The 21,671-nt window shown below is 33.3% G+C and overlaps 1 protein-coding gene across 1 annotated transcript in view; it reads left to right on the top strand.

Moving 5' to 3' along the window:
* The window catches only part of Trpgamma (Transient receptor potential cation channel gamma), a 291,674-nt gene that overhangs the window by 103,655 nt on the left and 166,348 nt on the right, over positions 1 to 21,671 (top strand). The gene's annotated exons all lie outside the window — the stretch shown is intronic.

The raw sequence follows: 21,671 nt of genomic DNA on the forward strand, positions 1-21,671 counted from the left end.
TGAACCGGCTAAGCTTTTCTTATATATCAGCAAGAGTATCCTTAAAAATACAGACGTTAGTGGTTCGAATCTAAATCATGTATGAAGAATTTTTAAGGTTTCCATTTCATAAAATAGGTACCATTTTTTTTGACAAAATTTTGTTTAACTTTCCGAACGGCACAGTACACAATATTTGTTGGTTTGGCCTTGAAAATATAAAAACAAAATTATTAAAAAAAACTTTTTGAATTATTTTTACATAAACTCCACACAGGAGGCCCGAATAAAATAATCGCCTATGTCATATTTGGGGATACTGTATAGGGGTCTTTTTTAAGGAAATAAAGGAGTGGACGATGTTGAAATAAAACAGGTATGAGGGGTGGGTAGGAATCTGGGGGGTAAGTGTGTCCAGGAGTGACGGACGTATGAATCTTTTTTTTTCTCCCACTGCAGTGCATGGCGTTGAATCAATAGAGTCATGTTAGAGAGGTCAAAGGGTCTCGTTCAACCGATATCTCCCGATTTGGCTCGGCAGGCCACAAAGTAGATGGGCAGACGCATTAGTTGCCAAAACCTGACAGAGGTGTTGGTAATCCAATAAATTATGGATAGAAATAGGTTGGCTAAAGCAAAGATTGTAAAATTTACCGAATCAAGCTGCATGTACCCTACCCCCCGAGTCCTGCGAACAAATTGAAAATGAATATATTGGCTCTCTCCGGTTAGAATGATTGATCATCACTGAGCTAAAAGACATCTTATCTGATTGTTTAATGTGTACACAAACAACTTCAATACGTCATGTCATGTCTATGAAATGACCAAGTATTTTCCCTGGTTTTTGCCTCACTTAAGTTCCATCATCTCTGATCATTATTGAAAATACGAGTGGATGAAGGAGTTTTGTTACAGATGTTTTACCAAGCACCATTAGGAAATGTGATATTGTTTTATCATTAAAAACGACCTTGACAAACTGACATTAACATTGACATACCGAATTAAGTCAATTTATTCATAGGCTGAACGATTTGGCTAAAAGTTACACTATTTTAATAGCAAGGTACCGAATTTACAGTATGGGGATGAAAGTGAAGCGAATGTCTTAGTGAGATCTTTTTGCCTTACTACTAATAACCTAAATCCTAGAATTAAGATTGGAAGAACCTGACCCCCCCCCCCCAATCTATTATATCATGTAATCAATAATTAATAGCAAGGCACAGAGACCTCCTTTAGACATTCGATTCACTTTAGAATTTTGCGAAAGTGAATTGAATGTCTAAATGAGGTCTCTGAGTTATCAGAACAGTGGAACTGCATATGTCAACATTACAAATGAGTAAAAAATAGGACTAAGAAATAAACTATTAAGCCCAGTTGTTTCGCAAAATTCACATTCAGTTCAATTTTATTTTTTGAAAGGTTGAAAGGTCTCGTTAAATTTCGATTCTATGTCCGTTCAGCTTTTGAACGAATTGTGATATACAGAAGAGGACAACTATCATGTTGTTAAGCTTGACAATTTATTAAAATTGAAAGCTTAAACTCACCTAGAATCAGTATTTAACGGGGAACTTTCATGTCTCAAAACAAAACAAAATCGACTGAATGGCCATTTGATGACAACGTTACATATTATTTTCTGCGAAACAACTGGGAATCGTGTAATTCCGGTAAAACATATGGATGTAAGAAAAAGTTAGGTATATCCCAAGAAAACATGACCCAGTTGAATGAGTCAAATATGTCTTCATATCAATTCATTAGTCGGAATGAATTCACCAGGCGAATGTGAATAAAAATTTGTTCGTTTGAATGTGGATGATATACGTATGAAATTTCTTTTTCAGTGAATCTGTAGCTAGTAGCTATTAGAACACTTTACACAGTATCTGATGATTTCATAAACAATTCATCTGAGAATATCATCAAACATACTAATTTCGGTTTTTTGTGATGGTGTGTAATATCCCTGCGTAATGTATTGTAATGCGAAAGATTATGCAAGTTCTGGAAATTGTAACTGATCATGGTAACAAAGGGATAGAGTAGGTAGGTACCAAAATTATTTTATTTTGATAATAATTCAGTATTTGAAATGTTTTTCTATTGTTTTAAATTTGTACAGTACTATTTCTGAATCACTAATGATTTTTTTTAAATTACTAATGGTGTTCATTAGAAAGGTAAATGTCCAGCTCTCAAATAATTTTTTTGATTGACAAAAATCCCGATGCAAATATTTTATAAATAAGTAGATACTTTCAGTTTCAAAAATCCTATAATAATGTTTTGTGATTTTTCACAGGTCTGCGCTAATAATTACATAATTAGACTTCAATTACTTTTTTAGTTCATTGAAAATATAACAGTTTGCCAAAATTTAATGATTTTATCCAGTATACAAGTTAACATTCACAAATAAATAACGTTTTTTTTTAATGAAAAAAACATACACTTAGTAAGACACCACTTTATTTTTGAATTAATAACAATAGCCAACCGGGTTTCGCTTGTCCCAAGCTTCATCAGGACTAAATATCAACTATATGTTTTTTTCATTCAATATGTCACACCCCAAAGTATTTGCTTCCTTCGAAAACGTTTTTTTTGTTTAAAGTACTAAGTAAGTAAGTATAATAGGTTATAAAAAATAACCCGTGTTTCCCCACCCACCTAATTATCTTCACAACCAGCCACTGCCACCCACCGGTGATTATGACGGTAGATAGCCCTTGGTGTCACATCGAAAGTAAGAGAGTTAAGTGGAGTTGGCAGAGCGTGGGTAACGAAAATGTTCTTTGCTATGGGAAGGCCGCGAATGCTTCAGATTATTTCAGAATGGGAACGCCGACGGTGTCGGTGAGTCTAAAAGGTTCCAGAAAGTTCATGCAGGTTCTAGAAGGAGAAATTTCAAACAGGTTCCTACAAGGTTACACACTGAGTGAAGGAACGCGTCGGTAAGTCTAGAAGGTTCTAAAATGCCCTTAAAAGTTTTGAAAGGAACCCCAGCAACGCGTGGCGGGGTACAGCTAGTTATATTATAAATATTAAAACAAACATTACTAAAAATATTCGAAATAACACCTCCCTCCTATACACGCAAGCGTAATGGGGGTACATCTTTAAATAAATAAAATGTATGTAGATACATCACTATAATACGGACTGTAATACGGATTTTTAATATAGCCAAGGGGATTTAAAAACAATATTAGATTTTGTATGCTCGGACAATATAGAGTTGTTACCGTTAGATAAAATGATTCACTTTATTATCAAGCTATACGAAAAATTCAATTTTGCTCGTAAAATGGGTTTATTATGACTTGAAATGGAAACCATTTTAGTGTTTCTTTTTACGGTTTCCTTTCAAATGGATTACGGGTCCCAACAGGTTTTTTTTAATGGTTCTGAAAATACTCCACAAAGCCGAAATCACTGTACATAATGATTACATAGTGTAAATATTGTTGGGATTATTATGCAATACACATTTTATCAGTTGACGGTATATTTAATAAATATCAAGTTAACGAGTGTGTGGATGGGGTTTACCATTACATAATACGCCGAAAAATATTATGTTGTACTACTAATAATGAAGCATATTATTGGTATTGTTTGGAAAATGATAACATTGATAATACGAACGTACAGTGAAAAAACCAACACGGAGAAAAATGAGTATTGATAATTTATTGAGAATCTCTTCAAATTATTGGCGATCCGGTTAAAAACCGGGTTGCTGGTCATTTCCTGATAATAAAAAATTGCATTTGCTTTGATAATATATAATGACGAAATGCGAAAATTTTATGATTTTTAGGAATATTACATTGCTGTAATATAAGTTTAAAAGAAAAACTATAATTTCATTTGTAATGGGCGTGCAATCCCGTTTTTATCAAGATATCGAATAATTTTAAGAGATTCTTAATAAATAATAAATACGCATTTTCCTCCGTGCGGGTAGGGTAAATAAGTAGACCGGTCAGTCGCTGAGTTTGCAAATGCGTCGGGTTCCCACCCGAACATCGTCAGTTCAATTCACTTCAATACAAGGCTTCCAACAGTGAACAAGTTATATAACAGGTTATTTAATGTTTGTCTTTCTTTATAAAATATACAAACAAAATAAGTAGGATGGTGTTAACGTGTAGACTGTAGATGATAATGATTCTGACGAATTCTTTTTTATCAACTGCCTAGCCAGAGTAAATGATTATGGTATCTTCATTTGGAAAATTTTGTCAAGCTAAAGTATAAAGTATCAGGTAGTAAGATATTGAATGAGATAAGAGGAAGATGGTTGGGAGGTACCTGGCTATTCCTATCAAGCAACAGTTGAGATTCTATATGCTTTTCTTTCACCGAAAACACCCAATCTTTGATCCTAGATGAGTGATGTGCAATACAAAAGTATCTCCGAGTTCAAAGTCAATAAATTTACCATTAAATTGATCGGTCACTACTCGCTTGTTAATTTGGAATTAGGTACCGTTTGTTAATCCCAAAATTGGCAGCTTTTCTACAGGGAAGATTCTTACTGATTTGAAATAATGTGCATTTATTAAAATCTGGTTAAATTATTGGTTTTCCGAATCGATTTGAAAAATTTCATAACCAACCATCAGTAATGTACGAATATGTTATGAGGAATTCGAAACACGTGACAAATAATAATATTGTCGCATTTCATCCATTATAGCTATTCGGACAAGGACACCTCTGTGGAACATCTGTTCAAATATATCCTGAATGACTAATATTTATTTTTTATTAAAACACAGTTAGAAGAAGTTTTCTTCGAAAAATTATTAATGACTAATATTTGATTAGAAAATGGTCTTGCAGTCACATTTTTAACAGTATCTTTATAAAAAAGTCGTACTCATTTTACTCCGTATACGTATCCAGAAAATGAATGAACGGGTACTTACCATTATGTATAATCAGATATTTGTCACAAACACCAACAATATCCCATTTCAGCAACCATAAGCTTCCTTAATCAGATTGATTGTCTCACTCAATCTTGCCGCCATTTTCAATGCATAGCTCAATTCTCCCCCAGCTTTGATTGCGGCGCTCCATCCCCGACATTTAACTTGGCGCAGTGACCGGGCTGACCCAGATGGGGTTGGTTCACCTGCGGCCGCTATCCCTCATGCCTCATTCCTCATGCCACCAAGCACTTTTCATAAAGCGGCGCAGCCTTTACTAAGAAATGCAACCTAGAATACTATGGCTACACTTACCTCATTCGCCCCATGGAGGGCGGGGGGCTGACCTCAGCTGGCATTTCCACACCCTGAACTTCCCGTCATATTTCCCACTTCCGGTCTGGATTGATGGCGATGATGGCGATGATGGCGACTGACACTGCATTGTGCCACTTTATAAATAATGAGCTCGACTTAAATATACATGAGTATTACAGACAACTGAATTTCACAATCACCGATGCGTGCCGTCCTTTAAAGAACTGTAAAATATAATAAACTGGCAATAATAATAATAATAATATGTGGATGATTTTTATAGCGCCGTTTTTGTGCAAAATCACCTCGAGGGCGACAAGTATATAATACATTTCTACTAAGTATTACTAACTATATATGGAGATAATATACAGTACAATACTTACCTGGAAGTTCACTTGAGATTAACACTTAATTAACATTAACTAATTGTTTATTAGCGAATTTTAGATACAGGATTTAGGACATAATTGGATATACCTAACTGGACTTTTTCTCAGAAATGGTATATTTAATTTAAGGGTATGACAGCTTAAAAAGGTAAGTTTTTAGTTTAGACCTCAATTCTGTTGGACTTGTTATGGATCTTAGTTCTGGAGGGAGTTTATTCCAAGCCTTCGGCCCAGATACTCCGAAAGCGCGATCACCAAACTTAGTATTTGGCTTGCGCTTAGGTTCGATCAGTCTGCCTACAACTGATGATGTTGCTGATCTAAGAGTTGACTGCCTCAGACCAGTATTTTCCGGGAAGCATAGTTCAGAGATGTAGGGTGGGGCCATTTCATTGATGGATTTAAACACCACCCAGCACAATTTGTACTGGATTCTTTCAGGGCACTTGAGCCAGTGAGGGTTTCGAAGGTGTTCTGAAATGTGTGAATATTTTGAAACCCGCTGATGAATTAAACACTGATTGAAGCTTGTCAATTTGATATTTTGGAATGCTAGCATAAATGCCGTTGCGGTAATCGAGACGTGAGACTACGTAAGAGTTGATGAGTAGTTTTGTTGCTTCTGTATCAAGATTTCTTCGGACAGACTTGAGTTGTCTTAAATACTTAGGTATTGTCCAAGTCCCAACAGAGTTTTTTTTAACTCACGAAAATAGTTGAAAACACCAGACAGACAATGCAGCGTAAATGTAATGGCGCCAGTAACTCACTGTTCAAGATTGTTATTGCTGCTTGCGAAAACAGATTTCCACTTTAGACTAACTACCTACAATCTTACTACATATCAGATTTTCAGTTTATCAGTTCAATACAGATCAGTACACGATGTGTATTGTTAAATTATCACCAAGAAAAAGTCGCTGAAATATAAAACAAGAATAAGTAATTCGTGTCACCGGTGTCACATTGAATATGGAACGTGACTTCCAAAACCTCAACATAAATCACGGAATTATAAGTGAAAAGATGATAAGAATATCACTGATTGTATATTATGTATGTCGAATTCAAAAAGATAAAGAGCCCTATTACTTTTACTGAAAAACATCTAACGATTACTAATAATCGTTCTTACAAAAGTTATTTATTTCATTCGTTTTTATGGTGGCATTAACACGCACTCAACACAGCGATGACAGTTAATAAATAATGAACATTTTAATTAAAACCAACTCCCGGCAAACTTATTTAAATTGTATTTATTTCATCAAAACAGCAAAGTGTGCACTTTTTGACGTACAAAAAATTGTATTCCAATTTTCCCACATCGGGAATTTACGAAAATGTAAAATGAAAATTAACGAAGCGTCAAATGTGTCATCCCGCTACAAAGTATAAATAAAATATGCATATGAAATTTTTGTGTTTGTTAATTTTATCGTAATTTAATGAAATCAATTATTACATTCTGATTAATAATTTAAAACCATCTGTGATAGACGATAATGTCAATTAGTAATGAAAATTGTTAGAAAAACGCTGTTATCCGACATGATTGAATGAGGTATGCACCGCATTATTCAACTAAAAAATACTTATATTTGTAGATAATAATTAAAACGGCAACGTATTTGACACAGAGTCGGGAGATTGATAGCTCATAAATAAAAATATATTCCAATAGGTAAGTTTTTAGATTTTCACGGCCAAAAGCATTTTTATTGTATGTTTTTGGGGTGTTATGCCGTGTTGCGCTAACTCCTTCTTTAGCCGACGTTTCGGACAGCGTTGCAGTGTCCATCATCAGGGCAGATCCGGTAGATCCGAAGATCCATCTTCGGATCTACCGGATCTGCCCTGATGATGGACACTGCAACGCTGTCCGAAACGTCGGCTAAAGAAGGAGTTAGCGCAACACGGCATAACACCCCAAAAACAAACAATAACTGATGATAATAAACGGAAAACATAAATTACAAACCATCTTAAATATTGATAAGACAATATAATTATGAAATTAAACCATAATAACTTTGTATACAACCACAAATTTATTTAATTTGCTCTGACCGACTGGTTTCGCCTAACACAAGCATCAACATCATAAAATTCAAATTAATTTTGTACCCTAAGGCTGCTTTTGTTAAGCGAAACCGGTCAATCGTAATAAATTTAATAAATTCGTGGTTTTATAAAAGTCATTATTGTTTCATTTCATTAATATGTCAAACCACAAAGTGCTGCTTTCTACCAAAATAAATATAATCTAATAATTTATTATGAAAATTCGTCGCTTAGTTGAAAACATTACGTCTCCATAAATAAGGTAAAGTTATGAATGTGATATTTTTATTCAAATTCAGACCAAAAGATTTAACAATTAAATACATTTTGTTCTTTGAACATTCGAATATGCAATGGAATATCAAACAAAATGCGTTTGTCAAAAAAACGTATGGCCATGACTGAATAGTTTTACAACTGTGACAAATCGCACTATCGGTAGTTGAAAAAACTGGAAAATGGCATTAAAAGCTTGTTATTCAATAGCGAAAGGGTAAACCACTGTGGAACTAAAGGCTAAGCCAGTTTTTATTGATTATTCATAACTAGGTTAGGTGGACGTGGGATGTTTTTCGAATAAACGACTCAAATTTACCTAGTTGAGAAAAAATAAAAGAGTTATGGCAAATTGGAATCAGGTGAGCCACGATTATATTATTTCCAAGAAATAAATAAAATCCTCCTTAACAATAATAATTCTTGTCACAAGTCACCTCAAGGCTCTTAAAATTACCAAACAGACAGACACAGAATAATCTTAATATATAAGGGACAAATCAAAATAAAAGGTTTAGCCTTACGGCGCGGCGGTGACAGATTCAGGCTTGCGTTTCTTATTTACTGAACAAAAATACGAGGAATTATTATTTGCCTCGGTGACGCGGGCTCTTACAAAAACATTAAATGTAACAACAGTGGTCAGCTTCCGTCGTTTTTATGCCGTAACTATTCACGGAATCTTCTACAGGAGAGAAGAAAGAAGATTTATAAGGATTTTCACTTTTTCTTCATTACTTGTGTCCGGGAAAGGCTGCTGTTTCAGCGAGAAACAGTTGTTTTAATTACATAAAGTTACCATCCACTCTCCTGCGATGATTGCATATTAATTTTACCACCCATTTAAATGTTGTGTGATGATGAAGATTCTGTAAAATATGTGACATAAAATGCACGTTTAATTTTGCTGTTAGGGGTGAAAAATAACGTTAGAAACGTTGAAAATATCCTGACAAGAATATGATCGTTGTGGTTTCATTAATTTGACATACAAACAGTGATGACATTTCCGTCGTCGCTGTTTAAAACCTTAAAATTTATCTCACCACGTTCCAAGATTTCTGTCATACTGAAGTATTAATTTTAACTTAGTTACTTATTGAAATTTGCGTTACTATCACAGGAATGTCATTTCATCTCTAAATGATTTTTTTCTGCTGGGAATACAAATGTACTAGTTTTAATACCCGGCTTGTCTCAGGTGTTTTTCCTATTCAACTTTTTTTAAATATAGCGTCATAACTATTTTTTGATAAGTCAAAACTATTCAGCTCTTGATCAAAATGGTCATGGCATCTGTAACAATAGTTACGTTGAGATCGATAATCCAGATGGAAAAAGTTGTTTACATTTTAAGACACCAGAAATATATTATACATAAATGAAATACTTTGTTTACACCACTTTTTAATCCATAATAATCTACATGTTTCAAAGGCTTCTTTCTCAGAATAATGAAAAGTTAGTTGATATATAATTATATATAAATTTAATACTTTGTTTACACCAATTTCAATCAATAATAATCTACATGTTGCAAAGGCTTCTTCGTCAGAATAGTGAAAAATAACAAAAATTATAATGTTCATTGTTGTAAATTGCACCTTTTTTAACATTATATTAAATCCAGACAATCTAGTTAAACGTTAAATATTTAAGTCAATTCGTTAAAAAAGTTATGAAACGAGCTTTTAAAAATCCATGGCTTGATTTGATGTTAATAGCTTTCGAGCGATAAATCAATTTCAGCCGAATGAAAAATGTATCCTCCGCAGAAGGGTAAACTGAATGAGGTTGAACAATTTCCTTTGGACGGGAGGGTGTGACGACCCCTTGTCGTTTCCCGTAAATTCAATGCAACGGGGCTGCTCCGTACAGTCTTATAAATTGGGTTAACACCACCCTCATAGAACGTACAACCTACAGTCTGTCAAAAAATTTCAGAAATTTAATAAAAACTGTTTTTTGATTATTATGGCAACGTCGATTATATGGCCAAAAATTATAATAAATGAATCAATGCATTATTTTCTGTTTAGTTCAGATCAGTGGCGAAAAAAAATTACTGTTTCATAAAAAAAAAACAATAATATGAGTAGGTACCATAATTAATTTATTGTGTTATTTCATATTCTTTGATATGTACATTCCAAAAATGCAACGAACAAAGATGCCCGTGCAATTATCTCGCTGTTAAAAGTGTTAAAAAATAACAAGTTAGAATATTAAATCTCCTTAGCATATGACGAAGAATCATCTCCTTAAAAATATAAGTATTATATAACATACTTTGTCAGATGGAATGAAAGCCTATCAGAAGCAGCCAAATTAAAGGGCGGCGTTAGACAAGGAGGCTCAATGTCCCCAGTGCTTTTCAACGTGTATATGGATGAACATAGTAACACACTAAATACGACAAGAATCGGATGCCATATTGCCGGGGTATGTATGAACAATATTAGCTATGCAGACGACATGGTCATACTAGCTCCATCGATAAGAGCGATGAGAAAACTTCTGGCAATATGCGAAGCTTACGTTGATAGTCATGGGCTGATGTACAATGCTAAAAAGTCATACCTGCTGATATTTAAAGCAAATACTGGTCCCACTGTCATTCCACCCATACGTCTCGGCGGGGCCAACCTGACAATTTGCAGCGAAATCAAATATTTGGGGCATGTCATCACCGATGACCTAAATGATAAAAAAGACATAGAACGTCAAAGAAGAGTACTGAGTGTGCGAGCTAACATGCTTGCCAGGAGATTCAACAAATGCAGTCCTCCGGTGAAGAAGCAACTTTTCCAAACATATTGTATGAGCTTCTACACTAGCGAGCTATGGACGACATACACACAAGGCGTCATGAACACACTCCGAGTACAGTACAACCACGCATACAGAGCCCTATTTGGCCTCCCCTGGCGATGCAGCGCCTCACAGATGTTCACCGAAGGAAGGGTGCATGGGTTCGCTGCTTTGATGTGCCACAGAATAGCCGGGACGAGTCAGCGCTACCAGAGATCGGACAACACTCTTGTCCAGGCCGTTGCCCAGTGGCAGGGAGCGCCTCTACACCGGAGATGGAGAATTTCACTCAAGCCACCATAAAGTGCTAATTTGCACATCAATGTATTGATTTTTTATTTATTATTTTCATTTTTATTTATTTCTTTATTCATTTTATTTTTATGTATTAACTTAAATGTAAACTTTTATGGCAGGCAGAGCATTGCACACACCGCTCTGTCCAGCTGAAATAAACATTTTTATTTTATTTTATTTTATTTTTTTCATGATGTTGTCCGGGTTAAATCTTCCCCAAAGGAAAAACTTAACCCTTCCACACACTTTTCCACAAATGATCATCTTGTCAATCAACATTATGTAAGTGCATTATATAAGCAAAATAAATACAAAACAATACAAGAACAACACGTCAACTCACCAGAGATCAAATGGGAAAATAATTCACCGACTCCAGATATTTTCATATCAGAGGGTTCGGCTCGGTAGAACTTTTAACAGGGCCTATAAATCCTACTGATCCCTCAACATAAATATTTAAAAAATCTTTTGTTATCCTACATGTATTCAACTGACCGACTTTTGCATCTTTATATATAAATTTTTTGATAGATCTAATACGCCTAAATTTTTAATTAGAGAGCTAGGTATAATGCCAGTAGCCGAAATAACGAATGGTAATATTTTTATAGTCTGAGAATGCCAAATTCTTTTTATTTAATTTCCTAAATCTTTTTTTTTCTTATTTTTTCACTAACAGATTTTTGAATATTACAAGAATTTGGAATAGCGACATCAATGATATAAGTTATTTTTTAAATTTTGTCATGTAAAACTATATCGGGTCTATTATGACTAATCGCTAGGTCTGTTAGTATAGTATTATTATTATTATAATAATAATAATACTATACTAACAGACCGAGCGATTAGTCATAATAGACCCGATATAGTTTTACATAACAATTTTACATAAAAATAATTATTATTATTAAAACCATCGAAACGATCGCAGCACTCTATAATTTTAACGTGTATGTCTTGACAGACTGTACATGTACAACCTACAACTGCCGAAGTGTGTGGAATGATTTAGAATTTAGCGTGTTAGCTCGCCATATACTAACAATAATAATAGTATGCTACGAGTAAACTATTTCGATTATCATAAATAAAGTAGACACACACCTCGCTTTTATGAATGGCGGTGGTCTAATTTCGGTTGACACTTTTATTTCCTGTTTTAATACGATGTTATATATTTTATGGGGCGAGAAACGCTACTAATTACCTTAACCCAGCGTGAGTGGGGTCGGGTATGTCATACCCGAGCACTTATTGTTGCACTGCAAATCCTGTCATCACAGAAGCTGTAGGTAACGGAGTAGGGGGCGAGGTGCAGTGTTAAGTTTAGTGTCGCGCTTGTCATCGCGAGATACACGTGCGCAAAGGTACCCGGGGTACATCACACTCGACCTCGTAGTCGGTCTTACATTTCTATAGTATATAGTAATTAGTATGTATATTTGATTTTTTTAATTATAAGATATATAGTTATTTTGACTAACCAAAGGGGTTGTAATTTTCTTACAATTTTATTCTTAAAATTATAAACTACCAAAACTTGTACTTTTTCAAAGAAAATGTAGACACTGTATTATTTCAATTTAAAAAAATTAAACATAGAATTTTATTTACTTACCTTGTTGAAAGGATACTATTATTAATATCCCAAGTAAAAATACATTATACACAATTATAGTGCCAAAAAATCAAATGTTTCGGGTATCTCCTACCCGCCTTGTTGTTTGCCAGTTTTGTGGTTTGTCTAATTTAAATTAACTCATTAGTGAAAAGTTTTAAATATTACTATTACTGCAGATAGCATTCAAATGCGAAAAACATTATATAAAATATATATTGTAAGTCAAGTGTTTTCAAACTTTCGTGTTCCGTGACCTACTTTTTTTAAAGCGCTACCCACCTTGCTGTAACGAACTCAATCGACGGAGCGATTTTTCTATTGAATGCACGATTTTCTTCAACTTTGTTTGGTGTTGAACTACTTTGGTATCGTCCCGTAAAGTAATGTGTTCGATAGTTACATTTATGGTCTTGCTTCTGTACGCACATTCTTGATCCAGAAAGTTTATACATTTTAAAGATATTGGGTTAGTCTGCTAAAAGGATACGAATTAGCATTATACAGACGAATTGTATCGTTGATAATTTGTGACTAATGATTACCATGTAATTTTTATTGTTTCCTATTCGTCTTTTCATGCAGATTTATGTTTCTTACTTAGCTCGGTTACCTAATGGCCCTGTTTGTGTGATTCCCTTACAGCTCTCGGGGTGAGTGTTCTACTTACCCGCGACGTTACCAAAAGCCCTTGTTATGAATTCAATGTACGAGTATGAAACAACCTTCCATTGTCCCCTTTATTATTCTTCTCTAAAGCGGAAATTATGCATATTCAACCAAAAAACATGTAGACCAGCATAAAAATAGCATACCGTGCAATTTTGCACAATATTTGTACCTGCATAGATTATATAACTCATGTCTGGAAGCGAAAAACTTTTTTTATATTTTTACATGAATATCGCACAAACTCTTTCTAAATTAAACTCTTCTAACTGCACCCGACTCTCCTTATAGAATCCCCAATTATACCACGTTGTGAGGCTTAAAAGATTGGGAGGGGAAGGAGGTGGAGAAAAGGAGGGTTGTAAAGTACCTGGATATTTTGATCTGTTTACCAAACACGGCTAAAGCTATTTCAATCAACATTTTGATTCTTACAGCTAGTTTTTCACCAGATTAACGACTATAATAACATATTATTTTTATATTTAGATAATTAATTGGACAATAACACAAAATAATACAGTAAAATTCATTTGCGTACGAGCTGAATTAATAGTCCAATACCTTAACCACCCGACCACAGGGGGGCTCTTGGTAAATTGCTGGAAGATATAGGAAAGTTAAAATATTAAATACATTTTAAACAATAAAAAAAGTTGAATTCAGACGTTAAGGCCCCGTAGTAAGCATTCACAGGAAGGAAAAGGTCGTTTGAAAGGGAGATGAATAAATAAGAAATTAATATATTTTTTAATTGATTATATCATTTTAGGAACAAACTTGTTAGGAATGCGGTCTCTTAAGATCTCGAATTGTTATTCCCTTACCCTTATTTAATAAAGCTTATCAATAAATAAATTTAAAAAAACGCTTTAGTGTTGAAGTGATGCATTTTACGTTAAAAGTACCAGTTATACAAAAAAAATATTTAAATCAGTATCTGTTCGGGTTAGTAGTAGTGTTTTGTAAACACCTCACTAGCAGAACCTTTGCTGAAGTGTTCGCATATTTTTGATAAAGCGTTATTATGCCGTTATAAGTATAAACACAGCATCGTCCTTGAGATCCTCAAGGAGGAGCTTGTGGTTCCACCCATAACGCTAGTATTGTACACATATTAGGTTAGTAGCAATTAATGAACATCACACTATTATATAGACCCGATATAGTACCAATTTAGTTAAATGAAAATGATACTACGTGAAGTGTATTTATTAAATTAAACTGTATTAACGTTAACATAAGAAACCAATACAGAAAATTTATCATAATATTGAACATTGTCAATTTCAAAAACGGAAACAGGGTAAGTGTAGTTAAAACTTGTGAATCAGGGTAACATAAAAGGGGAGCTTTTGATGGTTTGGCTTTAAAAGATTTTGCCAGAGAAATATTATTACAGCAGAAAAACGTGACCTGAATGTGGAATACGTAAGAAATAATTAGTGGTGAAATAAAAACCTAACAATATTATTTCTGGAATCCGCCGGAGCCTTGATTACAAGGGAACGTGTGACATAACGTTGGCATGAATTTGTAATGAGATTTTTTTAATATTCAATATCATGGCAGTATTTTTTGTACCATGACGTGACGTAGCTAAATAATAATTTAATTTTGTAGAAGTGATGTAATGACAAGGGATACGTGAAAAGGTAGAAATAGGTAAGTTGGTAACGACACAACCAGTTTTACATTATAAATACAATTATTATAAGATATTTGATGCAGCTTATGATTTGTTATCTCTAAAAAGCATTTCCCGATCTTCCGACAGTGATTTCCTTGTGAAACGTCACTAAGAATCAGCATTTCATCTTTGTTATTCCTACTTATGGCTCAAAGGGAAAACAAATATAAAACTACGTTATTCAAAATTGAACTCGAAAATTTAACAGTAATTTTTCGAATCCCATTACAGTGTATTCTTTTATTGTATTCATTGAATTCCTGCATGGTTTTTGTCTCCATCTCCCAGGATTTAAGCCATGTGTGAATATGGCAAACCTCGGTATTTTTTAAAATTAAAGTTAATATATATATATATATATATATTAAATTCAATTAAATTCTTAAATTCTCGGCTGTTGCAATATATATATATATATATATTGAATTTAATAGAATTTATCCCCGATTCACTTCTAAGACCATATGCTGACCATGACACCACTAATTATTGTAATGCATTATATATTGTCCCAAAATAATAATAATTTTGAATTTTTATGAATCTTACGTTAATCATATCCGAATTGATTAATATTGTTGTACTATGTGGTACTAATTGAACACTTTAGCAGTGCATCTATATATAAACGAGATCACTGCTTAACAGTTTTTTTTTGTTGCTCTTCATTAACTTTGTACTAATGTATATTATTTTATCTTTCGTTTTGTTTATTTATATATATATATTTTTTTTATTATTATTTTAATATACATCACATGGGTTACATTAATACATACATATTTTGCAAAATATAATATTAAGGTTCATAATTGGTCATGTATACCTTATCAGAAAAGAGGAGCTCTTGTGCCTGATAAGGGAGCCACGATTCTTACTTAGATTCAATGTTATAATATTATGTTATGTGTAAAATATATAATAATAATATATATAATAATAATATATTTCCAAATTACTAGTATGAAAAGGGATGAGGTTTATAAGTATTTAGGATACCCACAATCAAATAGATTAGACCATAGTAGTATTAAAAATGATATTAGGATTAAATTTCAAACTAGGATAAGGAAAATTTTAAAATGCAATCTATCTGCTAAAAATTTAGTAAAAGCAATAAATACTTGGGCAATACCTCTATTAACGTACTCATTTGGCATAATTAAATGGTCTAATACAGATTTAGATAACTTAGAAAGATTAATTAGAACTACGCTAACAAAGTTTAATTGCCATCATCCAAATTCAGCTATAGAACGAGTTAATTTACCTAGAAATTTAGGAGGTAGAGGTATAGTCAAAATAACTTCTTTGAAACATAATCAGGTAGAAATGCTAAGAACTTTTTTCCATAGGAAAGCTCATAGCTCAGAAATGCACAAAATAATTTGCAAGGCAGATAGAAATATTACACCTTTAAATTTATACGATGAGAATGCCAACATTTTTATAAATCCCAACCAGGAATTATTAGATTCCTGGTCAAATAAAATTTTACACGCAAAACACTTCAATTATCTCAACCAAACGTATGTTGACAAAATTAAGTCAAACAAATGGTTGAGTATTGGAGAGTTGAGCGCAGAAATAGAAGGATTTATGCTTGCAATTCAGGATAGAGTCATTAATACTAAAAATTATAGAAAGCATATAATCAAAGATACAAATCAAATTGATGATTTGTGTAGAAAATGTTTGGCTTTTCCGGAAACTATAGAACATATTATATCGGGATGTTCTATATTAGCACCGTCCGAGTATACATTTAGGCACAATCAAGTTTTAAAAATAATTCACCAAAATTTGGTAATTAAACATAACTTGATTGACTGCCGTAATGTAGTACCATATTATGAATACGAACCAAATTCATTTTTAGAAAACGAATTTTATAAAATATATTATGATAAAACTATACTAACAGACCGAGCGATTAGTCATAATAGACCCGATATAGTTTTACATGACAAAATTAAAAAAATAACTTATATCATTGATGTTGCTATTCCAAATTCCTGTAATATTCAAAAATCTGTTAGTGAAAAAATAAGAAAATACACAGATTTAGGAAATGAAATAAAAAGAATTTGGCATTCTCAGACTATAAAAATATTACCATTCGTTATTTCGGCTACTGGCATTATACCTAGCTCTCTAATTAAAAATTTAGGCGTATTAGATCTATCAAAAAATTTATATATAAAGATGCAAAAGTCGGTCATTTTGAATACATGTAGGATAACAAAAGATTTTTTAAATATTTATGTTGAGGGATCAGTAGGATTTATAGGCCCTGTTAGAAGTTCTACCGAGCCGAACCCTCTGATATGAAAATATCTGGAGACGGTGAATTTTTTTTTTTTTTTTTCCCATTTGATATCTGGTGATTTGACGTGTTGTTGTTCTTGTATTGTTTTGTATTTATTTTACTTATATAATGCACTTACATAGTGTTGATTGACTAGCTGATCATTTGTGGAAAAGTGAGTGGAAGGGTTAAGTTTTTCCTTTGGGGAAGACTTAACCCGGACAACTAAATCGGAAGTAAAAAAAAAAAAAAAAAAAAATTATTTATTTTTTTAAATAAGTTTTTTTGAAAAATTAAAAAAAAAAATCTTATAATTTTATTTTTCTTTCTTCTTTCCATATTGCACTATGACTGCCTAAATAAATTAATGTAAAAATAATTTTAAATTAATGTTTGAACTGGAATTTTCTTTCCTAAAGTTGAAAAACAATATTGAAACAAGCAATGTGTTTGTGTGAACTCCGGTTACGTTACCTTTAGATACATTCCAGCGAGACATACCTGAAAGTAGAGCGGTTAATAAAAAAATATATAGGTATATATATTCAAACGTAAATTAATATCGATTTTTTAAAAAACCAATACGTACAGCTTAACCACACCTCTAAAACCCTCTCCATTTTATTACTAAATCTCGAGTAAAGAATAATTAACCGTAAACGGTTTAAATTCCGACATGCATTATCAGTGTTCAATCGACCTATTTAAGTGCAATATTATAAGCTACAGGTCAGCAACCCTCCGTTTGACCCATAACAGCCCATAATGGCAGGTTAAGTGTTTGAATTCAATGCCTTATCTCACTGGAAGATCTCATCGCATAATGACTACCTGATTCTCCGATACACTCGTATATAAATGCCACAAATTGTATAAGGTATAAATGTAAGCTTCGGTGAAATAAAAATATTTGTAAATACAAAGTTGGAACCAAACCTAACGAAAGCATTATCGAAAATTAATTTCAAAATTAAAATTTGTAGGTTAAGTGATAAAATTATTGAAAATTCTCTGTACTAGTAATGTTCGTACGACCCAATATTTATTGTAGCCCACTTCGTTTTCCGTCCGTACCCGGTGGAAGGAAAGTCTTGGAAAATTTGGTTTACTCATAAATATTTTGCTATTGCTTTATTTATTTTATCTCATTATTTTCACGTGCTTTACTTTTCCTTCGAGGAAGAAATTAACTAGCACTAGTTATTTTTTTCTTTTCTTGGTTAGTTAAACCATAAATAGTAGTAAATAAATAGTATTAACAAATACACAGCAATATCTACACTTTGTTTATTGTTATCAAGTTTAATTTGTTGAATTCCACTTTAAGTTTTTATTTTGTATATTCAATAATTTGGTTCAAACTTACCATTTCTTATGTTAAAGATGTAATATTTGGAAATAGCCCTCAGAGCTTTACCTTAATAAATAAATTACTAAATATTCAATAAACTCTGTCCACCTTTTTGTAAATAAAATGTAAGACATTCCTTATGTTCTGTTCATTGTGCGGATTTTACTAGACGAAATCCTCAATTTTAAATTTGAGATGAGGGTATGGGTACCGCCTCCCGGGAACCATTTAGTGGATAACCAACACCTCTACCATATGTCACCCCAAGTGGTTCACTTTGTTTGGTGACTTAGCAGGGGAGCCTTTATTCGTGGGGCACTGTTTGACTCGGTGTGGCAGGCCGGATCGGAATACACTGATTGAAGGAGACCCTTTTACCTCTCTAACAGGACTGTATCGACCCATCGCTCTTCACCGCAGTGCAACAAATGGCTTCATACGGCCGTCACTCCTTTAAAATACTGACCCATAGTAGATTCCTACACAGCCCTCGTACCTTATTCCTTCCCAGAACATCCTTTCCTTACTTCTATAAAAATGATCCTCCACACAGTATCTTTAAAGGTGTCATGGGCCACGAGGGAATTTATTTTCCTAGGGGGAGTTAATTTTAAAAAAATGTTTATATATTGAAACATAGTGAAAAAAGCTACCCATTTTTCGTGGTATGAGCGTAACACACAATTTAGACGATAATTAAACACAAACCGCCCTTGTGGTTGCACAAAAACGGCGCTATATAAATCATCCACATATTATTATACTAAACAATTTTTATTATTTTTAATTTTTTAACCCTTCCTTTAAAATTAACATTATCAGGTAGTGCTTTGTTAAAAAATCATTCTTAAGTTATCAGTTAAAAACTGGGTAGCAAATCTTATCAAAAACTACATACTGCTTTTTATAATAGTCCCAGTACACTAACGATCTCAACCAACTGATAAAAATGTACACAGGTTAACAAGCTGAAATTGTTTTCCATCATAATGATTAGAGTTAACAAAATAAGCGCTGTAACCTAGATATAATATTATTATGTTCCGCTGAATTTGGCTCATTCGGTCCGATGTTTGCAGCGCGACAAATCAGTACACCGATATACGTTTTCCCCTAGCGACAAGAGTTGATAACATCAAAATGTCAACTGCCGACGTTGGCGCTGTTTGCGGAATATAATAATGCCAGTTGACGAGATTGACAATGCTCGCTACTTGCTAGACATAAACCACTTGGAGTTGCTGGCGTCTTTTAGGGAATGGGCGTGGCTGATGTGCAAGGGTCCCTACCTACACGTGTCATAACTAATTGGAATTTGGGTGTTTTTACATATACACCGAGTTCCATACTCATAAGCGAGTTCCATACTCATAAGCGAAACTTTAAGTAGTTTATTCGTGAAAAACTCAACGAAAATTTTTAAGACTTTTCATTGTTGCCCAAATAAAATATTTATGATGATTCTCTTATGTTTGAGCGTTTTACTGAGCTTTCTTATGTACAACTTTATTATTTTTATTTACTTAGCTGTTCTATTGAGAATTAATTACATTTAAACCATTTTATTTATATTAAGATAATTGGATCATTATTTGACCAATTTGAGGTGATTTAACGCAGATAGGGCAAAATTAATGTGATAATGTGAATTGGTTGCCATTTTGATAGAAATAAATAACTGGGCACTGTTTTCACAGAAAGTTTATTTGAAGGTTTGCACTAGACGATCTGACAAACGCTTGATTGTTCGCGCACATAGTGCAAGACGAAGAGGAAAACGCTAACGAAATTCACGCTGCCTTAAAACAACAGATCGGAAATTGGTCAAATAAACAGTAACAATAATTTTGCTATCGTCAGGTCTACACCGCTCCATTGGTGTGATCAACTAATTCGCAATCTATCTACAACATAAATTTCAAAGCACAATGACATTTGACGCGAATTGCAAAAATTATGGCACGTTCACATTATGACATTATTTTTGCCACATCTTCTAAATTATATAACAATAGGTTTAAGTAGTTCATGTTGTGTAAGTTAAATAAGGTGTTTTTTAAGAGCAATCAAAACGTAAAGACTTTTCTGTTCCCTTGAAGGTATACCCATTTTGATAAAACCCAAATTCGCAAAAAAACATCGTAATCCTTTGATTCTCCGCGAAGCGCCTAGCTTTGATGGATCCGCAAATTTAATTACACCTGCGGCGAGAGTGTTGCAATCCCTAATGTACAGGCGCCGGGTGCCCGCTACCGTCGCAGGCAACCAACCGACCCGCGATAAACTGACTCTCCCCACTCCATTCCACGGATAGACTAAATGGATTGGGAATGGTAACTACGAGGGTGTTAGGTGTGAGGTGGTATAATATTAACCTGGCAGTACCTATGTGCAAAATGCACAACTTTGCACCAAAAGGGGTAAATTTGAAAAAAAAAATTTTTGGACATTCACAATAAATTTTACTACAAGTTGTAAAGTACTACATATATAAATACTTAATGTACATATTACGTACGTTTTTTTTAAATCAGGTTATGATTGATAGTTGTTCAATTATAATAATTAGTAGTTCTATGAACAGCAGACCTCACATCCAAAAAAATTGTTTCTAATTTTTTCTTATTTAATAAATCAAATCCGAAATCTTCTGCGAAATCATAAGATTTGTAAGTATAAGTAGGTACTTAAATACCGAGCTACTTAATAACAAACGTATATTTTAGGTTTGTCCAAAGAAACGTCACAATCTCAATGACAATTCTATTTTCATTATTTCCTTTTCCGTGTTCAATAGAAGGCAGTACTATCTTGAAACGCGCACGGGTTTGTTACGCGTATTCGCTTTCTAAACTCGTGTTCAATTTTTTTTGTTTTTTGAATATTAACTGTTGAAAAGAATGTGACCTTACTGGGCTACCCCAAAGCGCACTTCCT

The sequence above is a fragment of the Hesperophylax consimilis genome, chromosome 5, assembly GCF_061612785.1.
Source record: "Hesperophylax consimilis isolate HC1 chromosome 5, BYU_Hcon_1.0, whole genome shotgun sequence".
Taxonomy (NCBI): Eukaryota; Metazoa; Arthropoda; class Insecta; order Trichoptera; family Limnephilidae; genus Hesperophylax; species Hesperophylax consimilis.